This window comes from Schistocerca americana, chromosome 6 (assembly GCF_021461395.2).
Source record: "Schistocerca americana isolate TAMUIC-IGC-003095 chromosome 6, iqSchAmer2.1, whole genome shotgun sequence".
NCBI lineage: Eukaryota > Metazoa > Arthropoda > Insecta > Orthoptera > Acrididae > Schistocerca > Schistocerca americana.
This window is the reverse complement of record NC_060124.1, coordinates 289,734,580-289,739,579: the sequence shown is the minus strand read 5'-3', so window position 1 is coordinate 289,739,579 and position 5,000 is coordinate 289,734,580. Positions and strand designations below refer to the sequence as shown.

Genomic DNA, 5,000 nt, shown 5'->3' with positions numbered 1-5,000 from the left:
AGTCGCAAAAACGTACGGCAAGTATATTACTCGGAAGAGTCAATGACAATCCAAGCCCCCCTGCGTGGGAAGAGTCTTTCTAGGCCATGACCCACCGGAAGGGCGCAGCGTCCCCCACCCCAACATGTGACGTCACACTATCCGTATTGACGACTAGACTGATTCCTTATAATCATTTGCCATACACCGGTGGAAGCTGCCGAGACGAGTAACTACATGGCGGCCTCGCCGTGTCACTAATGTACAGAGATACAACAGTTTCGACTGGAACCGGATGAAACGTATACACGGCGCTGATTAGTAATAGATAGAGCCATCAAAATACAGATAATGTATACAACTGTCCGTATACATGCTGAAAGACTCTGCTCACAATCACAACCACACGTCAACCAGACACTCTTATCACGCACTACTCTCTGCCTGTAACAGGCACAGAGACAATATGTAAGCACCAGCATGGAACAACACCCAGTGCATCCTCTCCGCCACATTAGACAATCCACACTATCATAACCAGACCGGGAGGTCCACTCACAAAACAGAATATCCCACCCTTCCGACAACCACCATTGCTCAGCTAAGCCACCAACACCCACACATGTCCTACACAGGGGTACACCCAACATCACAATACTGCCTCCTGTCACAGCACACAAACAATGGCAGGAATGAAAGACACAGGTCTGCCACAAGCATGGAATCAGAGCGCCGCCTGTCATGAGCCAAAGGTGCATCCTGACGTGGCAAATCAGATGATGCCGCAGGCATCCACTTACTATAATCACAATCAACAAACCGGCCGCCGCCGCCGCCCCCCCCCCCCCCCCAATACACCTTTCCTTACAACAATGTGTACCTTAACCTAACCCATATTGTACCTTAACCTAACCCATATTGTACCTTAACCTAACCCATATTGTACCTTAACCTAACCCATATTGTACCTTAACCTAACCCATATTGTACCTTAACCTAACCCATATTGTGCCTTAACCTAACCCATATTGTGCCTTAACCTAACCCATATTGTGCCTTAACCTAACCCATATTGTGCCTTAACCTAACCCATATTGTGCCTTAACCTAACCCATATTGTGCCTTAACCTAACCCATATTGTGCCTTAACCTAACCCATATTGTGCCTTAACCTAACCCATATTGTGCCTTAACCTAACCCATATTGTGCCTTAACCTAACCCATATTGTGCCTTAACCTAACCCATATTGTGCCTTAACCTAACCCATATTGTGCCTTAACCTAACCCATATTGTGCCTTAACCTAACCCATATTGTGCCTTAACCTAACCCATATTGTGCCTTAACCTAACCCATATTGTGCCTTAACCTAACCCATATTGTGCCTTAACCTAACCCATATTGTGCCTTAACCTAACCCATATTGTGCCTTAACCTAACCCACGTTGTGCCTTAACCTAACCCACGTTGCGCCTTAACCTAACCCACGTTGCGCCTTAACCTAACCCACGTTGCGCCTTAACCTAACCCACGTTGCGCCTTAACCTAACCCACGTTGCGCCTTAACCTAACCCACGTTGCGCCTTAACCTAACCCACGTTGCGCCTTAACCTAACCCACGTTGCGCCTTAACCTAACCTATATTGCGCCTTAACCTAACCTATATTGCGCCTTAACCTAACCTATATTGCGCCTTAACGTAACCTATATTGCGCCTTAACCTAACCTATATTGCGCCTTAACCTAACCTATATTGCGCCTTAACGTAACCTATATTGCGCCTTAACCTAACCCACGTTGCGCCTTAACCTAACGCACGTTGCGCCTTAACCTAACCCACGTTGCGCCTTAACCTAACCTATATTGCGCCTTAACCTAACCTATATTGCGCCTTAACGTAACCTATATTGCGCCTTAACCTAACCTATATTGCGCCTTAACGTAACCTATATTGCGCCTTAACCTAACCCACGTTGCGCCTTAACCTAACGCACGTTGCGCCTTAACCTAACCCACGTTGCGCCTTAACCTAACCCACGTTGCGCCTTAACCTAACCCACGTTGCGCCTTAACCTAACCCACGTTGCGCCTTAACCTAACCCACGTTGCGCCTTAACCTAACCCACGTTGCGCCTTAACCTAACCCACGTTGCGCCTTAACCTAACCCACGTTGCGCCTTAACCCAACACACGTTGGGCCTTAACCCAACACACGTTGGGCCTTAACCCAACACACGTTGGGCCTTAACCCAACACACGTTGGGCCTTAACCCAACACACGTTGGGCCTTAACCCAACACACGTTGGGCCTTAACCCAACACACGTTGGGCCTTAACCCAACACACGTTGGGCCTTAACCCAACACACGTTGGGCCTTAACCCAACACACGTTGGGCCTTAACCCAACACACGTTGGGCCTTAACCCAACACACGTTGGGCCTTAACCCAACACACGTTGGGCCTTAACCCAACACACGTTGGGCCTTAACCCAACACACGTTGGGCCTTAACCCAACACACGTTGGGCCTTAACCTGCTCTGTAATTGTCATACGACGCGTTAAATTAGTGTAGTGTTGCCTAACTGCAACCCCCGCAATATAGTTTGCTACTCGCACTGCCCGGTCCCCAGAGTATCGCTTCATGTTAAACACCTTGCAGCTATACACTGTAATGCGGATGGCAGCAGGACGTACATGCTCAATGCCCTTCGCAGTTGTTCATTGGCATTCGCATGGCGAAGCACAGCCTACGTTGTGGTACGGCTTGTGTCAACTGTCCGCTGATGTTGTACGTCCAAATCACACACTGTACTGCACATTGGTCCTCATGTACTGAATGATACATCGTGGTACATGTTTGACCGTACCACGACTGCGCCAACAACGGCGAACCATACGGTCCAAATATTGTGCACTCAGCTACGTGTCGTCTCCCTATAAGAGCTGGATTGCAGTATGGTATGCCGTGGATGGCGATCAGCATGAGCCGTCTGTTGATGTAGTGGCGCGTGTTGTCAGACGTAGTCGTCTCTTCTCACACACCGTGATAGCATGGTGCACTGCGTGCCACATCTGCGACATGCGACAGAGGCCGGTTGACAGTCGTTCGCGCAATGGACATCGCATACGTACGGGGGCCACCTTCCACGTGTTCGCGAAGCGTGCACATGTTGTTGCGTGTATGTGGGCAGACATAGTGTGTCGTGACACCTGACACAGGCATGCAACAATCGTTGAATTTGCAAATGGCGATGGACGTCTACGTTTGCTGGTGACGTTACGCAAATGAACAACTGGTAAACCGTTGTGGTGCGGTTGTTCTCGCTAGAGGTGAATCAGTGATGGCGACGATCGGTTGAGCTACCAACCGGTTGTTTCAGCGATACCCACCATGCCCACGAACGTGAATGGCATGTGGGTGTGAAGCGATACGCGGCGGTGGCTGGGTGGGACCGTCCCCGGCCGGTGAGGGGGGGCCTCCCGGCGTGCTGGCCGCGCGGTGCGTGGGCGCACGCGCTACAGCCGGCTGGTGGGGGCGGCCAGTGGCAGGCGCGCCGGCCGACGGAGGCGGCAGGCGGCGCAGCTGCGCGCCGGCGCACCCTGCACGCGGCGCCGTGCGGCCAAAGTAGGTCCTCGCGGGCCCGGTGCGAAGCGCGGTGGACATCTGCAGTGTGCTGGTCCGATTGAGGACTGTGTGCGCTGAGGATGCGCCGCCGCCCGGCGCTCGGCGCCGCGACGCCGTCTGCTGCTCGGTCGCCTCTGCGGTTCTCGCAGGTGGTTTGTATCGCAGCTGTGCGGACGTGTTGGCGCGTGCGCTGTGCTGGGAGAGTTCGCTTCGGCACCCAAGTGGGGCTTTTGTCCTTCTGTGGCGCTGGCGTTGGAGCTGCCGGCCACCGTAGGTGGCGCGTGTTGTCTCCCGCCGGCAATGCCACGACAGCACGCTCCCGGGCCTCTGTCGGCAGCGGCAAGCTCAGTTGGGAGCACGGGTGGTCGCACCTAAAGCGTCTACTCGCCAAACTCCGGGCGATTGCGCCTCTCTCGAACCCGACCAAGTACTTAGGACGGCGCTGCGCGCCGCCGGGACCTGAGAGGGTTTCGAGGTGTATTGTGCAGGGGAGCTCAGCCTCCTCCTGTTTGCAGAATAATTGAGCGGACGCTTGCGTGTTCGCGCGGGCCCCCGGGACACACTCCCGGGCGGCCGGCTGCTCAGCTCTAGTTGACGCAGCTCCCTGGTTGATCCTGCCAGTAGTCATATGCTTGTCTCAAAGATTAAGCCATGCATGTCTCAGTACAAGCCGCATTAAGGTGAAACCGCGAATGGCTCATTAAATCAGTTATGGTTCCTTAGATCGTACCCACGTTACTTGGATAACTGTGGTAATTCTAGAGCTAATACATGCAAACAGAGTCCCGACCAGAGATGGAAGGGACGCTTTTATTAGATCAAAACCAATCGGTCGGCTCGTCCGGTCCGTTTGCCTTGGTGACTCTGAATAACTTTGGGCTGATCGCACGGTCCTCGTACCGGCGACGCATCTTTCAAATGTCTGCCTTATCAACTGTCGATGGTAGGTTCTGCGCCTACCATGGTTGTAACGGGTAACGGGGAATCAGGGTTCGATTCCGGAGAGGGAGCCTGAGAAACGGCTACCACATCCAAGGAAGGCAGCAGGCGCGCAAATTACCCACTCCCGGCACGGGGAGGTAGTGACGAAAAATAACGATACGGGACTCATCCGAGGCCCCGTAATCGGAATGAGTACACTTTAAATCCTTTAACGAGTATCTATTGGAGGGCAAGTCTGGTGCCAGCAGCCGCGGTAATTCCAGCTCCAATAGCGTATATTAAAGTTGTTGCGGTTAAAAAGCTCGTAGTTGGATTTGTGTCCCACGCTGTTGGTTCACCGCCCGTCGGTGTTTAACTGGCATGTATCGTGGGACGTCCTGCCGGTGGGGCGAGCTGAAGGCGTGCGACGCGCCTCGTGCGTGCTCGTGCGTCCCGAGGCGGACCCCGTTG

At 53.2% G+C, this 5,000-nt stretch overlaps 1 non-coding gene across 1 annotated transcript in view; it reads left to right on the top strand.

The window, feature by feature from the left end:
* The first annotated feature begins 4,209 nt into the window (after positions 1-4,209).
* Positions 4,210-5,000, top strand: part of LOC124621002 — a 1,910-nt gene continuing 1,119 nt past the window's right edge. The window contains exon 1 of the ribosomal RNA XR_006980496.1: positions 4,210-5,000. This exon is cut by the window's right edge and continues 1,119 nt beyond it. This is a non-coding gene — a ribosomal RNA (small subunit ribosomal RNA).